Raw genomic sequence first — 23,753 nt, 5'->3', positions numbered from 1 at the left:
ACTTCGTGTCCTTTAGAAAAATTCATACTAGCACAAATCCTGTTATTCTAGCAACTTTCTCATACAAGCACAAATCCTGTTATTCTAGCAACTTTCTAAGTTCACGAGAGCATTATTTAATATCTGTCCCTGTTTATTTTAGGCTTTGTCCATATTTCTTGCACTAAGAGGTAGGTAGGGGTGTGTGTGTGAATGAAACACCCTAGTTAGGGGTAGCAGGTGGTTAGTAATTTACTCAAGCTCAAAACCTGTACCTTAGTTACAGAAAACAAAAGCATGAATCCTCTACCCCAACTATCATGCTGCATTTTTCAAAGAACTGACTTTCAGGTTCATTTTCAATTCAAGGAACCGAGTTTGAGTGAATCTATATTATATTACTGAAGAGGCATTACAGCGAATGCCTCTTCATTGACACTAAAAGAGCGAACCGTGAATTACGAGAATGGCCGTAGCTTGGCTGGGGAGGGGGGTAGCAGTTTGAGAGCTGTGAGTACAAATTTGAAAATCCTAGCTACACCCCTGTCTGCATGGGATAGGGTGGCTGTCATACTTCTCCACACCCCCAGACTACCAAGCAAAGCCTGAAGCATCATATTGGGGAACCACAAGCCATCAGAGATAAATCTAAAGATGTGGGTTAGGGCAACCACTAGCCACCAGGGTAAGTCTAAACACAAGGTCTAGGGGGACCACTAGCCACCAGAGATAAGTCTAAAAATGTGGTTTAGGGGACCACTAGCCACCAGGGATAAGTCTAAAGACATGGATTGGGGGACCATTAGCCACCAGGGATAACTTTTATCATTGTACCTTAACAGTACTTACACATAATATGGGTTTGCAGGGGATCACTAGCCACCATTAAGAACTTTTAGATCTCAAATTTAAACCAACATTTAAATGTAACAGGAATTAGGAAGAACCCCTAGACACTTGGAAGACCTCTATAGATGTGGGCTGGGGGGACACTAGGCACCAACAATACTCTATATAGCATGCCTTAAAGGTGTTTTATAAAAAAAGTGGTGTGGGATGCCACTAGGTACCAGGGATGCAATAAGTAGTGTGCCTTAAGGGGATTCAAACCTTTCACTCTCCCACTGAGGATACTCATTTTCTGTGCCACCATTGGATACCAGGCATGAGAAAAAGCAATACAATGTAAAAAAGTTCAACTATAAAAGGGGGAAAAGGCTTCAAACACTATACCCTTAGCACAGGAAACCTCAACGTTAACCTACTACACCCACTGTTAAGTTAGTGCAGTATGTTTTTTAACATATAATGAGAATCTTGTGCATTAATAAATGTCTGCAATAGTTACAGACTTTGAGAAAGAGACAGGTAATATTAAAACCTCTCAACCTCATAGCACAAGAAATCAAGACAAAGCTAAAATTAATGGTAGGACATAATTAGGAACAAATTTTAATTATTTATCCTACAAACTCAGAATCCAGTAATAAAACAGCTTTTGCACTACTATGAATTCACTGAAGGATATGAAGTGTGAAATTATAATGTCTGGCATTAATGGCTGACTGTAATTACCTGTGATTTACCAGGGCAATGAAAAGGAGACATCTGGGATGTTTTAATAACACAGGGATAGCTATGGAATATGTGGTGTGTGTGTGTGTGTGTGTGTGTGTGTGTGTGTGTGTGTGTGTGTGTGTGTGTGTGTGTGTGTGTGTGTGTGCGTGTGTGCGTGTGTGCATGTGTGTGTGTGTGTGTGAGTGTATGTGTGTGAGCGCACATACACATGTGCATGTGTGTGTGAGTTTATATATGTGCGTATTGTGTGTGGGTGAGTGAATGGAAAGTGCTTATCTGCACTCATAACAGTTAACAGCGATTCAGAGAGATAACAATAAACCAATAATGAGGTCTTTCCTCATTGGGGCTGATATGTCTCTGAATACACTAGTAATGCATTGCAGAAGCAGGACTTTTTTACCTCAGCCCTTAATGGAAAAGTGAGCTTCTTTTTGAATCCCCAAGTATGTTACAGCATTCCAGGTCCTTTCCTCTTGCCAGATGCATAACTGTATACTCCAAAGTTGCTACTACAAAAAAAAAAAATCAGAAAATATGAGCAGATGAAAACAATTTCATGGTGTTGTATAGACATTAAAAGGAAACAAAGTAAAACCACATGCACATTTTCTAGGATCGGAAGCATCACATATTATTCTCACCTAGACTCACACAGAATTAAATATGTAGTGACATAAGACAAAAATGGTCATACAGTTTTTAACTGGAAAGTAAACTGTTGACCTGTTTTCTCTGTGTGCATTTATTCAAGTTTTACAGAGATGAAAGGAGACAGAAAAAGCAAACTATAACATTCAAAAAGCACATACTTTTGCTGTGAGTTAATCTTGTAAATTTTGTATAAAGGCAAAATGCCATAGCAGTTCACTTAAATTCATTACAATTTCTTCCTGATCTCCACTCCATGACAGCGACTGTAAGGCTTAATAATTTAGAAAACATGCGCAAGAAGTCACTGAAAAGCAGGGTCATCAAATTGCTTTATACTTATAAAACAATAGAAACTGATCTGAATGAATCAATGAAATCTAAAGAAGTACTTTCAATTGAGGAGAGGGGTAATATGATGTAAACAACATATGAGATATGTATCAACTTTTATTTCATGGCTAGAGATGATGCAACAACAAGGTCTGGCACCACTTTCGATACACACTAAGTTGTGCAGCAAAAACTCTTTGTACGTAGACAGGAGTACTTCATTCGTTTATGGCAAAGGACAACTAATACATATCTCATTTAGATGCACACACACACACACACACACACACACACACACACACACACACACACACACACACGCAAACACACACGCACGCGAACGCACATGCGCACACACACACACACTTACATGCAAACACACACACGTACACACACTCAGACATGACGTGTGCACATACACAAACACACCACATGTGCACATGTTTATAAACTGCAATAACTATTTTACCTTTATTAAACCTCATAAAGTTTGTTACTGATTCATGCACATCAGGACTGGTTGTCTGTCTCCAGGTATATTTTAAGTACAGTATGTCTTCTTTGATAAAAAAATGTAGCATGCAATACTTGCATGCTTAAAGATATTACATTCCTCCATATCTGATTATCAGTGATGATGGGGGAGTAGATCATTTTGGGCAGTGATACAATGCAAGTTGTCTGTGCCTTTTTCTATACTCAGAGGTGTTCCACGCTAAATTTCTGAGTTGTAAAGCAAGAATACAAAACAGATCTTGATCACCTGTATAGTCTTGTTTCCTTTTTGTCTTACCTTGCGTGCATGTCCAAGCACAACATTTTTGATTCTGTAGAATTAAGTTGTTTGCGGATATGGCAAAATATCTAAAATAAGTGTTAATGACAAGTCCTAGAAGTCACTTTAAAGTTGCTAGTTGAAACAATGAAGCAATACCACAACAACCAGCATACTAGGTTTACTACTATCATTTAAGGTATAAAACAAATGAAAACATATGACGGTCTGCTAAAAGAAGACACTGGAAAACAGAATTTTTTACACTCAAACCTTTGGACTAATCTGAGTGATTTACTCCTGAAGATCTTCTGTTATTCACGCAAACCTCTTGACTAACAGGGTCTATATTAAATCAGCAAATGCTTAAAACAGCAAATGCTGATTTATCGACCCCATGTAAGTAAAAGCTTACAATCCTGAACACTTACAACAACATTTTTTTTCCTAGGGAAAAAAAAAAATCGCTGTTCCAAAAAAAAAAAAAAAAAATTTAAAACATTACCACATTACGTAAAGTGGGGAGCTTCACCCCCACACCCCCCAATGTGGGGGGCTGTGCCCCCCACTCCCTACTTAAATATACCAACTCCGAGATCGCACTACAGTGGTGAAAATGGTAAAACAACAAAGGCGGACAAGCGATTTCTTTCCCAGGGAAAGAATTTGCTTATAAGCCATTTCGGTATTTTGCAGTTTCGTGCTTTTAAGTTCGATCAAGACGCATTCGAAAGAATGCATCTTCAGTCATGTAATAGGGAACTGACTAACACACACGATTAACTCTTGATGAAGGAATCTTGTTAGTTCAGTTTTCAGGAGGGATTCATGAATGTAAAGTAGAAACTATGAACATAAAAGTATGCAAACTTTGTAGATGCTATTTTCCTAAAAATACATTTTATTTAAATTAACTATTTTATTTTATCATGTTCATTGCGGCAAAAAATGCCAGTTTCTACTTAAACTTTCATCATTTACAATCTTTAATGTCTTCTACAAATCACAGGTGATGATTCAGTCAGCTCAGAGTATTGTGCATCACGCACATGGTTATTTAGCCAATAATTACTTTTTACCCTGCAGTCACAGTTGCCAAAGAACTTGTTCTTTCTCATATCCTGACAAAACTCAATCTGTTTCTGCCTACGCTTTCCGTAATCAACATGTGACTCAGATAATGGCAAGTGCTTCAGAACTTTAATTACGAATGAATCATTTGCAAATTCTGTCCAGTCCACTACAGTACAGTTGTGTAATTAAACCTACCATAACAGCAAGTGTTAAATAAATGGCTGTTGTAGTAGCCTTTGCAACATGGGATGTATTTTGCCAGGGATTAGACAGCTGGCCAGCTTCCAAAGCTTTAGGGCACCTTCCACACTCCTGTGCAACTGTTTTCATGGACAAGCCAGTATAAAAGCAGTCATACAAACACAAAAAATAAGAGCGTTCCAAAAGGGAGTCTGCCAATAGCATTTCAGGGTAATCCTTCTCAATCTGTAAAAAACTCTGTTTATCAGAGTTACTGTGAATGGAGGCAAACAGATCTACTTGAGGAGTTCCCAGAGGTGGATTTATTCCTGGAAGACCCTGGAGTACAATTTGTGTTGGTCTGTCCTGGTCCTGTTCAACTTGTCTGTCAAAAATGTCTGTTCTGAAGGAATGTAAGTAGCCTGTAGGGATAGACTATGCCAATTTGCTAGCTCCCAGGTTATCTTTACTAGTTACAAAGGGGGTAAAACCTAGCCGCCCTCCCTATTTGTTTATGTACTATATCACTGTCATATTGCCTATCATCACTAGTAGAAAACCTGGGATACACAGATCATTTAGAGGTATGCCCAAATTTATTAATACCATAATTTGTTTCATATTTATGTGCTTCAGTTTCTCCTGATGATTCCACAGACCATGTACTTTCACTCTCTTGGGTATAGCTCCCCATGCAAAGTCTGATGCATCGATGGTTACAGACCTAGTAGGGTCTGGAGGGCTAAAAGAGAGACCTGAAGAGAAGGACAACTGATTCACCTACTGGTGCATCTCCCTTTTCACAAAGCTCAACACTGGAATCTGAAAAGAAAGGGTACTGCTGTTGGGTCCATATCAATTTAAGGAAGCATTAAATTTTCCTCATATGAAGTCTGGTCAGAGGAATCATGAGACTTTAATGGACAGAGTTAATCTGTAAATGGATCATCTCCCAGGCATAAGCTTACACTTATCAAGGGTATCAGAACTTGTCAGAGATTTAGGATGCACGGCTATGCTTAAAAAGGCACCCGTGGTTGTTAACTTAGTAAACACCTATGACCCATGAACTTGTTGAAGTCATGAAATGTATAATCTTGAGAAACTCTCTGGATGTTGAAAGAGTCTAGCTGAAGAATATCAGAAACTATTACTTGTATAATTCCACTTTGTCCTGAGGAAGAAAGGCTATAGTGATGAGTTATCTGTGAGACAACCTAGAAACACTGCTTTGTCAGACAGAATAAGAGAAGATTTTTCTAGAGTCACTTGAAATTCTAGGTTGACAAATAGGTTTTTGACAAAAAGAGGTTGTTAACAGTTTGAAAAAGAGTCATCTAAAATATGGCAGTCATCTAAATATTGAAAGATGTGAATGTCCTGTAACCAGCAATGAACTATTACAAGTGCTAGATAATTTACAAACACTTTTGGGGCTGTTAACAGTCCAAAGGGCAAAGCAGGAAACTGAAAATTTAAGCCTGGCACAGGAAGGGGAGGAATTTAATAAAGCCTACATGGACTTTTTTTCCATGTAGGCATAGTGGCACACTGCTTACATGAAAGTAAGTAGGTGTGCGATCCAGTAAACACTGCTGAGTGGCACGTATGAGCACGTCTACACGGAAGTATCCATGGCATGCAAATCACCTGATAAGCAGGTAAATTGTATGCAAATGAAGGAGGTAGAGCAATCCAGGAAGCAGATAGGCAGTTGTGCAGACCTTGTGCTGGTGTCCATAGTGTACACGGAAAAATTCCATGTACAGGAACTAAAAAGAACAACAGGGGCTATAAAAGTGCAGGTAGATGGACAGAAATAGCACAGCAGACACAGCTATGTGCAAAACTATCCACCATGTGTCCAAAACTTATGGAAAATAATTTTAAATAATTTTATTTTTTTTAATAATCGGGGTAGGTTTGTGTGGTGCACCGCAGTGTGCAAATAAGCTGAGATAAAAAAATAGTGTAAAAATCAAAGTTAATAGTATGTGACAGTAATGTATTATAGGGCTCTGCATGGAGTATTTAGAATGGTGGAGGAATTCATCTGTTGCTAAGGAGGCAGTGCCTGGAACCGTGTTATTTCCAGGTTGTGTGCACAGATCTCTATGCAATTGAGCTGGGATTACTGAATATCACAAATGGGTATCCATGTCCACAGATCCCATCCATGTAGGCATACAACCCTGTTGATGTCCACAGAAGAGGTAGCTGACATCAAAGGGGAGTGTGTCTGAGGACATGTAAGCTCATTGGAGCTCAGCGGCACCTGTTTGCACAGTGGTCTGCTGAGCAGGGGGGTGTGTACAGTGCCTACTAAGCTTTGTTTACCTTCGGGGTACATGTTTCATCATGTCTGAGTGCATTTGCACAGAGAGTAGACATGCTGAGCATGACCTTTCATGCGGATGTGTATATTGAGTCCTGAGTACTGTTTACCTTTACGGTGTGTGTTTGCACAGTGCACCACAATGCTGAGTGAGGAAGGCTGTAAAAAATGGCTGCAAAAGGCAAATGATATCTTAATTACTGATTACCTCTGTTTCACTTAAACTAGGGCCATTAACTGTCCTTAATGATATACTTGGCAGGTGGAATGCATCATAGGTAGCCAATCACACAGGCTGCACCTACAGCAGTGCACTATAATTGTTGCATACACCATATAATCTGATTTCACCTCCATACTCTGCACCAGTGTAGTACACACTTGGAAATTTTAACTGAAGGAATGCTAGGGGCTGCTGCAGGTCTGATACATATGTATGTGCTAGATGCTGAGGTCAGTGCTGCTAGTGCTGCTGACTATAGGCCTAGACTAAGAAGAAAAAGAGTGTTCAGGCCAAGGATAACCTTCCAGGAGCTACAAGGGCTGGAGATTATCGAGAGCTACAGGGTGGACAGGGACATACTACAAAAATTCACTGAGCTCAACTGACCCCAGCTCAGACCCAGAGCCAATAGAGAGGAACCCAGCCCAGTGGAAACAAAGGTATGTGTGGTTCTTAGGATACTAGCAAGAGGTACTCTCCAAAGACCATCAAGGTACATGATGGGGATTTCACAGGTATCAGCATTAAAGGGCATTCCACCAGTTCCTGGATGCCATGCTACCACATGCCAGTTAACACATTTATTTTCCCCTCACCCCTGAGGTGAGGGCCAGTAGTATGCAACATGTCTACTATGTAGCACACTACCCTGAGGTACTGGGTGTCATAGATTGCACTCATGTACACATCAAAGCACCACCCAGTGAGGAGGGTAGAATCTATGTCAACCGCAAGGGATATCACTCCATCAACTGACAGGTCATGTGCAGTGCCCAGGGCATTATCATGAGTGTGTGTGCTGACAGCCCTGGCAGTTATCATGATTCCCATATCTGGCATGCATCTCGGCTGTACCAGATGTTTGCTAGGTGGGACATCCATGGATGATGACAAAATACACACACACACACACTGAAGAACACCATAATGAGGCAGACACACAAACTAGGAACATCATAGAGCATGTGTTTGGGCTGCTAAAGTCATGGTTCCAGTTTCTTGATATATCTGATGGAGCCCTGCAGTACTCTCCAGCCACATGTGCACACATGTTTACAGTATGTGCTATTCTACTCCATATGATCTTGTGGAAACAGCTGCACCCCCCCCCCACCAGTGCCTAGGTCACCACAGCTACACCCACAGGGGTACTTTGAGGAGGAAACCCCTGAGGTTGTCCCAGTAGGCAGAATATACATGTCCAGTATGCCCTGGCCCTGGCCTTGGCCAAGGGACAATGCATAGCACATGCATTGGCAACTTAGAGACCTAGGGACTGACACCTTACTCCAACTCACATACATATTAGTAAAAATGATGTCAGCCAGCCCACACAACCTATAACTAACCATGTATTGGCTGTGTACTGTGTGCATCAGACAGAGGCATCCCTGAACTACAGGTTTGCCAACTTCTGCATTCGCAAGTCAAGTCACACACCTATTCACCACTTGTAAGGGGTACTAGCATATGATAGCATATGTATGGACCTGTCACATGTATGCAAGGGAATATAGTGGCTACTGGGCTACTTGGGAAGATCTAACAGCTACTTGGGACAACAGGTGCTCTGTCCAATAGTATGTGCTCCATAATATGCACTAGGCCACACGGCTGAAAAGACCACTACATTACTCAAGGGAGATGGCAAACAGTGGGGTCACAGGACAGTACCACAACTGTCTATGCCAGCAGATCATGTTTTGCTCATTCCCTACCACCAACACATCAGTGTACCCATACAACTGCTGTAACAGTAAATCTGCAATGATATATCAGCAGACCAGCCAATCAGGGCTGTGACATACAACCTGGCCACATGTTCTATGCTTCATAACGTAACACAGGGGTGACAATGTATGTCTGTATGCTGTTGATTGTGTGATGAATGACACATCCCTGTCTGGCAGCCTGTGTGGCCAATTAGGCTAGAGACATTAGCATGGGTGATGTTGTTGATGGTTTGAATCTGGCAGTATTCGCATATTTTGCATGAGAGATAGGCGTATGGTGATGTCCCCATAGACTGTCATAACCCTCAATCTGTTACTGCATGAAAGTTGGACAAAGCCAGCGAGAATGGGGGGACAAAGGGCCAAAACTGCAGACAGACATTCAGATGCTCTGATTCACCTAGAAGGTGGCTAGTATGAAAGTAGGTTGCATCAGTACAGCATATCTAAAGGATATTAGGTCCAACACTCAAATGTTTGTCTGTAGTTAGTACTATTCACTGACTGCCTTACACAACATTTTACTGTAACACCACAAATGTATGAGGAACAGGCCAGACATATGGGGTGAAATGCAGTAGATTATGAAAAAACATGTACAGTGAGAGGCATACAGATTTTTGCATCGTATATTTGGTCCATTGTTCATAAAACTGTGTTTTTCTGGCAAATTAGTGGCAAATCGCCACCTCAAGTACTTAGGTGGTCAGATCAAAGTGATTGAAATCCAGCGGGAAGGAATTCAGAGTCACTTATGTGAGGTTTTAGCCAGGTTTCAGAAATGGCTGCAATGTCAGGTGAGTTGTGAGTGAGCCAGGCATGAAAGTGGGTTGTTTTATTTTTTAGGCTTTGGGCATTGATGGTGAGAAATTTGAAGTATTTATTGGTGGAATTATTGTGGGAGCTAGTGTGGTTAGTAGGAGATAAGTTTGGTCCTGGATTAGGGTGAATGTCACCAGCTAAGCAGAGATAAGTGAGATAAGGAATAGATTGTTTTGGTTTGTACTTAATTAGAAGTGTCTGGTAATGAAAAGGTCTGGGTTTGTAGTATTTAGTAGTGATTGGGAGAAGTTTTACTTTGAAGAGGGGGGAAAGGGTGGGAGGGAACTAAAGAGGCTGAGATGTTGTGGAAGTGTGTTGTGTGGGGGAGGTGGGGAGGCAGAGGTGGAGGGTGAAGGTGGAAGTGAGTAATAGGATGTGGCATGGTATAGAAGAAGTAGAAGGACGACGAGGATAGATGTGGAAATAAAGGTTTTAGGAGTAGGAGAGTGCATGATAGGTGGGGCCTCTTGGATGTAATAGAGAGGAGGTTAAGGGACTTAGGAGGGAAGGGGTGAGGTAGTGAGAGGCAGGTGGGGTGGAGGGAAGGGGTGAGATAGTGAGAGGCAGGTGGGGTGTAGGGAAAGTGTTGAGGATTGGTTAGTGGAGAGAGGGAGGGATGTTAGGAGGAAAATAAATGTAGGAGCACTGGGGCTGGGTGTGATTTGGGGGTAGGGTAGGGGGGCTGAGTGAGCCCGCAGGGCAAATGGAGCAAGTCAGAAACAAGGAAATAGAAGAGCAAGTCAGTGAGGAACTATATCAGTGAGGTGAGTAGTAAGCACAGAGCAGCAAGGCTCAGGAGTAAGGTGCAGTTCTGCTAAGAGAAATTAAGGGGGAGAAGGGAGGCTACAGAAGGTAGGGCAGGGCAATAGAGCAAGTAGGACAGACAAATATCCAGTAACTTTATTTACTTTACAATGAAGTATTTAAAAGTAGGCTAATGCTGCCATCTAGTGGACAGATCAGTTAGCAGCAGCTAATGGATGTCAACAGTCAGGAAATTCAGGAAATCTCAAGGCAGGATATACCAGGGAATGATATACATGCAACGCAGGACAAACCTTTGGTTCTTTTGAGTGTTAGTACAGGTTCTGCTCAGGGGACCAGTACAGCACTGGGAAAGTAAGCGTTCACTTTAGATGGATGTCAACAGTCAGGAAATTCAGGATTCAGATATTGGTACTGTTGTTTCATGCCACTCAAAAGTTGTACATATCTTACATGAACAATACCATTAAATACTGCTTATCCAAATTCGGTCAATAGACAACAACAATTCACAGACAATAAAATGAAATGCCATTAATATTCTAGTCCCAAACTCAGACCATTTTTTTTCAGCTCGTCACCTTAGTATCTTCAGCCATTGAATTCAAATTTGGTGCATCCAACAGGTGACCATTTTGACGAATCTATTATGAATCCCTTCTTCATTTTTGTTGCTGTATCTCTGTAGAGGATTGAAGCCTGTCTCTTGTTCTTCTCTTTGTAAAGGGTGGCTGGTTTTATATGCTGAATGATGCATTTTGACTTCTTTTAAAAACTGATTTGCTGTTGAAATCCATTTACTCCAGAAATTATAGGATGAATTGGGGGAATTAAACAAGTTCTTCTGAATTTCAAGTATGGAATAAAATACTTCTTTTAGGTACCAGATGCTGAATTTGGCATTCACAAGACAGACCAGTCTAGAACTGTAGGCTACTGGTACAAAGCACCTCTCCTCAATGCTGCTTGCATCAACTCCAAAATGCAATGTGACTGAGCCCAAATGTTCTGTGAAGGCAACTGTCAATATTGCATGTCTTCCTCTATTCAATAATCAGTAATTTCGAAAAACATGTAAATATTTTTTTTTAATTTATATATCTTCTCTCACCAGAAGTGAAGAAACATCACTTAGTGATTACTGAAAACTCAAAACAAGACTAAAACTAGCAGGTGGAGTGATGGCTTAGAGATTACCCTTCATACCAGGGACATCTGTCCAATTTACGGGAAACACACATATGAAAGAGCGGAAAGGTGCCACTTTTATGAAAATAAAGTGTAAGTTTCTATGGAAATTAAGTAACGTAGCTAGAGCGTCTTCTGCGTGGAGACATGCGTGAATGGGCGTACCTTCATTAAAGGTTGTGCGTCAGGCCTGGCAAGTGGGTACATAAAAATCAACTGCCAATCATTAGCAGACCGGAGTTCCGCTGTGGTGACCCCTAACTGGGAAAAGCTGAAAGACACAAACAAACAAACAATGTAAACAAAATAAGGTAAGGATGTTCTGGACTGAAAAATACTAGTTACATCCTGGCATTAACTATGGCACTCTGCATATATTCTTCCACTTCACAAGGGTGGCAAAAACTGTAACATCTCTAATTTCCACCCCATAGCCATCCTTTCCCCTCTCTCTAAACTCCTTGAAAAATGCATCCACCTTCAGCTCTTGCCATTCCTTACCAAACACCAGCTACTCTCTCCTATCCAACATGGCTTCCACCCAGGACATAGTACCAACACCGCCCTTCTCTCCTTCTTACATACTGTCAATTTAGCCCGTGACTCTGGTAATTTAGTATCCTCAGTTCTGCTGGACTTATCTAAAGCTTTTGATACCATCTCCCACACCCACCTTCTAAATCATCTGTCTAATCTCAATCTCTCCCACAAAACTCTCTCCTGGTTCTCCAGCTATCTTTCTGACAGGTCCCAGGCTGTCAAATGGGGCCAGGGCACCTCCACCTTCCATCCTACTCCCACTGGAGTACCCCAAGGATCCATACTTGGCCCAGTTCTATTCAACATCTTTATCAACGACTTTTACAAGGCCATACCCAATACTAAAATTGTTCAATATGCTGATGATTCTGCTTTGATCTGCTGCACCTCCAACTTAACAGATCTCCAACTACTGACACAAACAGCCTTCTCAACTACCAAAAACTGGATGCTCCAATATCACCTCTCATTAAATGCTAACAAAACTAAAATCCTTCTATTCCCTCATTCTAAGTCCTCCCCCGCTGATAAAAACTCATTCCAAATAACCAGCCATAACAACTCCATTTTAGAGGTCGTTTCCTCTGCCAAACTTCTTGGTGTAACCATTGATGAACACCTAAAATGTAATACTCACATCCAGCTAAACATAAAGAAAACCCACATAAAACTCGGCCTACTTTATAGAAACAACCACTTCCTCTCTCCTGCTACCAAACTAACTCTCGCCACTACTTATCTCCTTACCTCTTTACTGTATGGCGCCCCTCTGCTTACTAATTTATCCTCCTCACTATCCTCCAAACTAGAAATATGTTACAATAAAATCTCCAAAGCCAAATCTTCCTCTCATCACTGTTCCTCCCTTCACTCATTAAACTAGCTTGAACTCCATAACCAACTTGACGTTCTTCAAATCACAACTGCCTATAGACTACTATTCCAACCTACCAAGTGCCCTGCACTACCCAATATCCTCCAACCATATACGCCCCATAGAACACTTAGATCTACCCACCAAAACCTAATCACCATCCACAAACCCAAGCGCCCAGCTGGTCAACTTCTGCTTTCCTTCACCTTAGCCAAAAAATGGAATGCTCTTCCCTCCACTCTTAGGACCTGTGATAACCTTGAAAACTTTAAAACTCTTCTTCATTCTCACCTTTACTCAAACAGGAAATGCAACTGTACTCTTCACCCTATACCTCTCAAGCGCTCCTCCACTTTTACTCCTGGCTAACCTCTCACCTAGCTAACCTTGCTCATTTCTATTATGTGTATATATAACTATACTGTAAAATCTAGCCTCAAGGCCATTTGCCTGTCTTTTACACCTAAACCAAATTGTAATTGTTTGTTTCTTTATGAATGCTACCTGTTTATTTGTCAGTAATGCAAAGTTTCTTAGTAATTGTTCATGTAACTATGTATTGTTGTAGCTTTTCTCCCCAGGCCTTCACCTGAAAACGGGCTCCCCGAGCCCAGTGGACCTCCTCGGTCATCAAACTGGAATAAATTAAATAAATAAATAAATAAATCATTAAAGACTGAAGTTAGAAAGTAATGATAGACATTTGAGTTTCAGACTTCATACCCTTCAGAAAATTCATGCTAAAGCAAAACCTGTTATTCTATCACCTTTCTAAGTTTGTAAGAGCAATATTAAAATAATTGTCCCTATTTTTGCGCCTTTGTGCCACTTTTATTAATGGCTTTGTCCAGATTTCCTGCTGTAAGAAGTTGAAAGGTATGCAGACTGTCACCCTGTATGAGGTGTCACATCATGTACCCAGGTCACATATTAATTACAACACACAGCCGGGGGATACCATGGACGGTGTCAGAGAAGTGCTGTTCTATGGAAACAAGTGCAGCTGCCAATGTCTACAGCACACAAAATCATGACCCGGAGTGCAGTTAGCACTGGCCTGGAGTCACTTTGTAAGTACTGACAGTCCCACTGGGCATGCTTCTACACTTAGCCAGCTTGAGTGCAATTCTGTTGTCTCTTCTGCGCAAAGAGCTGCTATGTGGTAATACATTTGCACATACAGACAGCTACCTCTGCATATCTGTCGGACCCTAGCCCCCTCCCAAATGCCTGTGGTATAGATCAGTATACACACCATATACATAAAATGCTGATATATATATATATATATATATATATATATATATATATATATATATATATATATATCTTAAGGCTGTTCTACCAGTTTGTTAATAACACTACTGATTGCTTGAAGTTCACTATGAACTTCTCTTTTGCCGAAATTGATTTTTTAGATATCAGAGTGAGGAAGGACGAGAGAGGTGAGATAAGTATGATGGTGCATAGGAAGGAGTGTAGTGTGAACAATCTACTACACAGGAGAAGCATGCATCCCCCAAACATTTTTGATAATGTAGTTAAGGGGCAAGGCATGAGGGTCTCTAGGTTATGTGCAGATGATGAAGCATTCAGACAGGAGTTGAAAGATTTAGAGACCAGATTTGTGGGTAGAGGTTGCAACTGTAGAAGAGTTAGTGACATCCTTACACAGACTGGGGACATGAGGCAAAGTGAAGCTAACCCTATTTCTCAGATACTAGAGCCGCTGGTAACAATGAGGGGAAGGAAATTTAGAACAGAGGGGCCACTAGGATGCCTGTTGTGTTGTCTAGTAATGTGAGACCAGTTTTAGAGATTTATAAAAAGTTCTAGCCTATTCTTACTGCTGATGATGACATCAGCAAAATTTTAGGACTCCACCCCACATTTGTATATAAGAATATGAAATCTCTTATAAAGTTACTGTGCTATCCTAAGAGATTGGAAGATGGCCACAATATAAATGGTATGAAAGTCACTTCACCTTGTTTGAAGTGCAAATATTGTGATTATATTGATACTTCTTGGGAGTTTTCCCATCCGGACATGAATAGAAGATTTGTTTTCAGGGTAGAGGCCAATTGCGACACCAGACATATTGTTTATCTGGCCTGTTGGGTGGTGTGTAGTTCATTCTATGTAGGCAAAACAGATCTGAGATTAAGGGATATAATATGGGACCATTTGTATTACATCATAAGCAAATAGGGCCTAACATAGCATGTGATAGACACTGACACTACATATCAGTTTAAGTTTTTGGTTATTGGTACAATGATTAATGGGAGGTTAGTAGACATAAAGAATAGGACAGAAACCAAAGAGATGAGGTAGATAGTGCAGTTGAGAGCAGACAGTGGCAAGGGCCTCAATGATAAGGTCCCTCTGAAACCTACCTTGAAAGCTAGACCTCTCTTTAGATAGAATTCAGTAGGTTTTTTAAATGGAGATTTATAGAGATTCCACTTTTATGTCATCCTTTATATTTTCTTATTTATCTCTTAGCTTCTCCAGTATGCATTGTTTTGATTTTTATATATTTCTTAGATATTAGGTTCATAGATTAGTACTAAGCTAACTGCTCTTGTGAGACATTTTAAGCCTAGCCAATTATCCCTTGTGAGACTCAAAGCCTGCATCTTGTGTTTGGAAGGCAAGCACCTTAACCATTAGGCCACCCTCATATTCTTTAGGATCATATATTTTTCAGCATTATTTAAATTTCATGAGGTTATTTAATTTAGGCATTGATAATAGTGTGCATTTTAATTTATTTGTCAAGAGTGCATTTCTTTAATTCTTTAATTGATTCTAATTCACTTCATCACCTTCAGGGGCTGTGCTTTTCTGCTATATATGGGATGATTTATTTGCTATGTACTGAACATCTGAGGAACCAGTACTTGAACTGTGAAAGCGCTTACATGTTTTTACTAATAAAAGTTTTAACCTGGCTGCCCTTTTATGGATTATTGGATTTTTTTTTATTCAGGGCAGAGCATTTATCTGATGTTGCTTGTTTTTCCATACCCTATAATTTGTTTATTTTTAATTATTTAATTTTTAATTCTAAGAAATATATTTTTTTTAATTTCTGCATTTGTGCCCTGCTTAATAATATGCAATGACAGTTCAAGTATGAAGGCACAAAATCAAACTTTTAATTTGGGCTGCCATCAGTAATGCAAATGAGACTATCAGCATTCATAACAGTACAAAGTAGAGAAAATGCAACTGTCAACTACCTATCTCTGTGGTACTAGGTGTCATTACAGTGAGTTTTGAGAAAGAGCACAGGTAATGCAGGGTTTTAATCCAGTTTACTGATAATTTTACTGAGGGGGTCAGAGTAAGTATTGTCACACAATTTTCTTTACTAATGTAACATTAAGTATAAATGACAATTACAAACATGAAGTTTATTTATTTAACATTTGTTTACTAGGAAAGTCCAACTAGGACAGAACTTATTTTCAGCAGAAGCCTGGGGAAAAATGTCCCAAACGCATGTCTTTGGAATGTGGGAGGAAACCCACATGAGCCCAGGGTGGACATGTAGAGTCCACACAGAAGGCACCCCAGCCAAGAATCAAACTGGACAACTGCTTGTTTTGAGGTGATAGCATTAACTACTGCACCACTGTGCCACCCATTGGCAGCACAACTATCATTGCATGATTGCTACATAACTGAAATATAATGTCTATACATTATGTCATGCATAACAACGATGACAGTTATAAAATGCACTTACATAGTTATAAAGTATGTAAGATGTATTTAAAATTAGTATGATTCATCAAATATTATAATTATGTGTGGAGGACAGTATGCTATGTAAACCACATGTAGAACGTACCCCATCATATATTACTCAGGTCATGTAACTCCATGCATGTGAAATGTATTTACAACCACAAATACTGCCTTTTACATATAACTCCAGTACAATTAGTAGATAAAGTCACACTCATACAAGCATCTCTTAAGTACATCTCTATTCAAGTTGAAGTTTGTGTTACACAACTTTAAAAAAGTGATTTCTCCTGTGGCACTGACAGTTAATAAACAGCATTTTCCATTTTATCCTTCTTTTTTTCATAGGTTTGATTCCCAGGTGGTATTAGGCAATATTTGTATTGTGTGTGTCCCAACAACCCATTATGTCACAGTTCATAACATGTTACATCTAAATAACGATTATAAGAAACAGCATAACGCAGTATATTATTTAACAGTGGAACATCATGTGTAAATAAAGTGAGCATCACACATGACCAAGATCACAGATGACACAGTCTCACTGCCATGCTTCACACATTATTTAACTCTGGAACATGTGTTAAATAGGGTGATCATCATACACGCCTCAGTCTCACTGCCATACTTCACACATTATTTAACTCTGGAACATGTGTTAAATAGGGTGATCATCACACACGCCTCAGTCTCACTGCCATACTTCACACATTATTTAAGGGTGTAACATATGTAAATAGGGTGAACATCACGCATGGCCAAGTCTCAATGCCATACTTCACACATTATTTAACAGTGGAACATGTGTAAATAGGGTGATCATCACACCTGACCAAGATCACATATGACCCAGTCTCACTGCCATACTTCACACATTATTTAACAGTGGAACATGTGTAAATAGGGTGATCATCACACATGACCAAGATCACATATGACCCAATCTCACTGCCATACTTCACACATTATTTATAGGTGGGACATATGTAAATATGGTGATCATCTCACATGGCCAAGTCTCAATGCCATACTTCACACATGATTTAACAGTGGAATATGTGTAAATAGGGTGATCATCCGTCACACATGGCCGTCTCAATGCCATACTTCACACATTACTTAACAGTGGAACATATGTAAATAGGGTGATCATCACACATGACCCAGTCTTATTGCCATAATTCACACATTGCTTAATGGTAGAACATGTGTAAATAGGGTGGGCATCACACATGACCCAGTCTCACTGCCATACTTCACACATTATTTAATGGTGGAACTTGTGTAAATACGGTGATCGTCACACATGACCAAGATCACACATGATCCAATCTCACTGCAATACAAATGACCATCAGAATAAGGAGGAGATTGACTGATGGAGTTTAGCCTGGCATACCACCACAGGTGGCTGCAGTGGCACCACCACAGGCAGCACAAACACCCAACACATCTGGGTCACAGCCTGTCAGCATTGCACCACATCTCCTGTAATATCTGCTCCAACTGTGTCAGGTAGCTCTGCCCCAGATGCTGATGTGGTGGTACTAGCTGGGAGTAGTAGCAATTTAATAGTGAAGGTAGCAATGTTGCCACCCATCAAGAATAACAGGGCTGGTTGAGGGGGTCTATATGACTTGGTCGACAGTTCATATGATCGATTGTTTATTTGGTCGACAGTTCGTTTGATCGACAAGCATTTGCCCCCTTCCCCAATGTTGTGTGACCCTGGAGTTGATATACCAGATTCTCTCATCAGATAAAAACTCAACAGTGGGTGTCAACCAACCCACATCGAGAGAGATGATGACTGAACTGTCACAAGAGAAGTTTGCAAACTAACTGAGGCACAGCCACAGTCAGACTCCAAAAAAGCCTGTCACAAGTGCAGTCCCCACAGGTCTTAGTCCTCTACCACTCTCTTGTTTAGCATCTACTTTTCCTCAAGTACAGCAAAACACGAGAGGAAGGCTGAACACAAGTTTGGTAGATGACTGCAACCACGGCAGAAAACACACAGGGTACACTGACACAGAAGCCCTTCAGAAGACAGAAACCATAACTGGATGCCAGATGCCAACCTAAAGTTAAAATGCCAAAAATGCATAGTCATACACCTGTGAAAAAACAAAACCCCTAGCTGCTACCAAATAGTGGCAACCCACTAGAGGGCAGAAGGTTATCAGGGACTGGGGACCAGGTTGATAGTAGTCATGTCCATGAAACACCCATGTAGCTAAAGTAGTTAGAAGACCTTCTAGCATGTCTACTCCAATCTTATCAGCAAGGGTTCTCTCATAGATCAAGGAGGAGGTCATCATCTCCCACTACTCATCACCAATGCCAATGAGGAATTGCACTGACCCCCACTTGAATGTGTATCTGACCACAACTGTCAGCACCAAAAGGATAAAACAAAAGTTCCCACCAAAAGGGATAAAGGACTCAAAAATTGTCCTATGCTGTCCATGCTTAGAACTGACCAGAGGTGACCTTTCGCCTGCTTGTTCGAGTGTGACCCCCTAACCCTGAGATTGGTTAGCAAATAAACCTAGAAAAAATGATGCTCCACCACAAAAAAAAATAGATCGAGAAGCCAGCCAAGGGTGGAGACTTAAACCCCTGACACGGGGCTTAATAGGACGAAGATTCACCAGATTCTATCATCCAAAAAGTGGAACAACTCCGCAGACCTGGTAGAGGTGAGCCAGAGCACCTCATTGGGCTTGTGTCTGGCAGAGAAATCCAGTGGGATGGAGATATACCATAGCAGAACCCTCCCCAGTCCTCCTCAGCTCGATAGAGGCACAGAAAACAGAAAATAATGGGGTAGTCTCTATACTAAAAAACAAGCCTAAGCCATAAGAGAATGGGTAAGCTTGTAAATGCAGACGGGCAGATATGAACCTATCAAGCTATATATATATATATATATATATATATATATATATATATATATATATATATATATAGTTAGGGGGTGTGTGGGGGGCACAGCCCCCCAGATTGGGGGGTGGGGGTGAAGCCCCCCACCTAAAATGCTTGTCGATCAAACGAACTGTCGACCAAATGAACAGTCGGTCATATGAACTGTCGACCAAGTCATATAGACCCGGTTGAGGACATCATGGAGAGGAGCCTCTGTGCCTGAATCAGCAGAGTAGAAAAGGTCATGCACTGAATTGCAAATCTGTTGCCACTTCCAGCACTGATCCAGAGAACTGAGACAAGAGACAGTGATGACAGTTTTGGCAGTAAGTTCCAGATTGTCATTGTGCTCAAGCTGGATGTGGATGCACCTTCAATGTCTCTACCTATCCCCATGATGGTGCCCACAATCTTTTGCATCCATCACTATCCCTGTTTGTTTTGTGTGTCCTATATGTCTGTTTGTGCCTGCTACCTGACCTACCCAACTTACATGATTTTCTTATTCTTAAGCATGTTTCCCAGCAGTTCTCTTGCTACAATAAATAAATAAATAAATAATTGACACCTCTCCTACAAAAAAATGACACCCAATACATAGCTTTCCACTTCCCCTGTGTGTCTGCTTGACACACTTTATTGGGAGAATTAGCATATAACATTATTCTGTTGTTGTCCCCCACCTTGATGTTGTGACATTCCAAACACATCAAATTCTGTTTACAAGTTTACATTTACCTTGTGAAGAAGTGGATGGTTTTGGTGCTCTCCGACTACTACCCTGCACATTCCTCTGTTCTTTCCCCCATGTTCTACCCTCTGTTTCCCCCCATTTTCACCACTGTGTGTGAATCACACACACTATACACATAGCCAGAAATGGCCCATAAAAAAAACTTCACTTTTTGTCCTCAGCATTTGTGCGATGCTTGGCATCATCCAGCAATACTGAGTGATGGTAAATGTTAGTTCACATCGTATGGCACAAACTGTTTTTAACAACTGGCTGTCTTGTGCAAATGTGTTTATACTTAGTGTGTTACAGAAATACAGACTAAAGACACTACGTTTGCACATTTTCTCTAACATAAGCTCCTGAATGTGATGTACACCTTAAGAAATATTACAATTGTCATTGCTGTAATGAAGCCTTATGGCTACATTCTCAGTTGCTTCGATTTGGTATTACTCTCTCTTCAAATGAATGATTTTAAATGTATAAAGTAGGAGTTCTTATGTAGTGTATTGAGATAAATCACATCTGTATACTGCTTTTTGCATAGTGTTAAGGGTTCAAATCCAGAAGTATGTCAAAGTATTATTTAATGTTATTTTATATTACTATTATGTATGTAACTGTTGTCTACATATGTTATTAACCCACCATTATCATCTGTCTTAATCATGTCTCTGCTTCCTGCCCTGCTTGGTCCCTATTGGAAACACTTTACTGTGCAGAGCATGATAGATTAAGTATGAGGAGAAACCTAAAAGTAACAAACCACAAAGACTGACAGAAATGTCCCATAAACAAAAATTTTTGTATGTCTCTTTCCCTCTCTCCACCTCTCTCTCTTCTCCCTCTGTTCCCCCTTTCTGTCTCATCACTTTTTACTGTGTATTTTTATTAGGCTGCTAGATGTAATGAACACCTTATGAGATTTTACTGTTGTCTTTACTGTGATGAAGCCCATCTCCTACACTCTCTTTTGCTTTAATCTATTGTCACTGTTCCTTCAAATAAGTAATTTTAACTTTGCAATGTAGGAGTTCTGATGTGGTGTGCTGAGATAATGCTCACATCTTTAGTGTGACTTTTTCGTAGTGTCAAGAGCTCTAATTCAGAATTATGTCAAAGTCTCACTGACTGTTTTTATGTGACTACTTTGTGTGTTACTGCTGGCTAATTATTTTTATTAACCCTACCATCATCCTGCTTCAGTCTTAATCTGCTCCCCCTACTGTGAACACTTTATTATGCAGAGTATGACAGAATAATTACATGACAAACCTAAGAGTAACACACAACAAAGATGGCCAGAAATGGCCCATAAACAAAAATGTTTTATGTCTGTCTCCCTCTCCCTCAATGTTTTTCTCTACCTCTCCCTTCTGTTTTATCACTCTTTGTCCTGAGCATTTGTGTGTTGCCCAGCACTGAGCAGCAGTAATAACTGATGGTAAGTGGCAGCTCATGACTTATGGCAAAAACGTGTCAGATTTTGCCTTTGGCTGGATTAGCCTGCTGCCCCTCATGCTACAGTGCTTAGCCTCACTGCACATGGAAACACAGGCTGATAGCAGTGACAGGAGATAGTTATTCTCATATCTTGAACAGGCTGCAGAGTTGAATGTACACTCATGGGATTTTGCAATTGTAACTAGAGTTATGAAGTTTGCTACCCACTAACCACCTTTACTCTGTACTGTGTCCATTGTCCGGGATTCCACCAGCATTAGCAGGTGTTGTCACTTATGTGTTTCATAATCAACCAGAAAATGCTTATATCTTCCCAGAAAGACATGCAAGACATTAGGTACAATCAATATTTTATGTATTAACAAGTATTATAGTAGATTAAGCTCATCTGGAAAACAGTGCTGCTATGTACATATGAGGAGACAGGGTATATTGTGCTGCATTTCCATGCATATTCCATACTCTGTTAATTCTGACACCTAAATGTTTGTTATCATGTATTAACTGTCTTTTTAGTTTGTTTGTGTCTTTCGGCTTTTCCCGGTTAGGGGTCGCCACAGCGGAACTCCGGTCTGCTAATGACTGGTAGTTGATTTTTATGTGCCGAATTACCAGCCCTGATGCACAACCTTCAATGAAGGTATGCCCATTCACACATGTCTCCACGCAGAAGACACTCTAGCTGAGTATCAAACCGGACAGCGTCTTACTGTGAGGTGACAATGCTACCGCAGCACCATTTCAAATACATATAACTACCTAAGAAGCAGTACAACATGCCTAAAATACATACAGAGTCACCATGTATGAGGTCTGTGTATCATCCATACAATGAGTAGTGTACTGTAATTATCATGACAAATGTGTAAATTATGACACATAAAACATCAACATAACATAACACATATCTGCTCTGAATTGAATCAGAATCAGAACTGTTTTACTCCTCAAATGCATGAAGGTGTGAACTTTTCTACCCTTATTTGCTCCTAATGGCAACACTTTATTTGGCATGGAGCACCTCAGACTACTGTGAATTCTCGTTCTAAGTTCTAAACCTCCAAATGTAATTATACATGTGCTAATACTTTGTCATCAGTCGTGCAAGTGAGATTGCCATCGTTACGTTTCAGGGATAGATTTTGTGGAAAAAAAATTATGTGAGTAGCTTGTATTACTTCTGCCTGTTGCAACGGACTGTTGTACTGAATATATGTGGAGCCAACTATGATGCTGGCTAAATGTACCGTTATGTAAAGTTAGGTAAAGTTATGTCTGCACACCAACACATTTATACTCACAGATGATGTACAGTATTTTCAGACCTTTTCACACATACATCCTTAGTGGAAGTAGCCAGTGCTTGGTCATATTTTTGAACTATTTGTATTTGTACTGCACATTGTCCAAACATGGGGAAATATTGAAAGCAATGCAACAAATGAATACTGTTTACATACAGTCACCCTGACCTGAACACTCAGGAATGCTTGGTTATCAATTCTTTGCTTCTCAACTCTGATCGTCACCAATATATCCTATTATGAAACAGCCACATGTCTACCACATTACCAAAGTGTACATGAATGACAGGATTGTTGTTTTCTAATAATATGCCATTTTGTCATCAACACATTACTGCTACTTCTGCTTCTTAGAACACAAACACATGCCTTTTCACCCAAGCTTCTCTGCAGCACACTGATGTTGTAATCCTTACAAATGAGCATTATCCCACATTTAAAGTCAGACTTCTACTGTATTGCTTGCAGTTGATACAATGGATGCTAGATTGTGTAATTAAATAGGTAAG

At 40.3% G+C, this 23,753-nt stretch overlaps 1 long non-coding RNA gene across 2 annotated transcripts in view; it reads right to left on the bottom strand.

Annotated features, from left to right (window-relative positions):
• Positions 1–23,753, bottom strand: part of LOC122793559 — a 347,865-nt gene that overhangs the window by 45,980 nt on the left and 278,132 nt on the right. For both annotated transcript variants that reach the window (XR_006363491.1, XR_006363490.1), the window contains exon 2: positions 1,961–2,069. This is a non-coding gene — a long non-coding RNA (uncharacterized LOC122793559). The remainder of the gene's footprint in view (positions 1–1,960; positions 2,070–23,753) is intronic.

This window comes from Protopterus annectens, chromosome 2.part0, assembly GCF_019279795.1.
Source record: "Protopterus annectens isolate FY-2018-M chromosome 2.part0, PAN1.0, whole genome shotgun sequence".
In the NCBI taxonomy this organism is placed as follows: domain Eukaryota; kingdom Metazoa; phylum Chordata; order Ceratodontiformes; family Protopteridae; genus Protopterus; species Protopterus annectens.
This window is presented reverse-complemented; position numbering and strand designations above follow the sequence as displayed.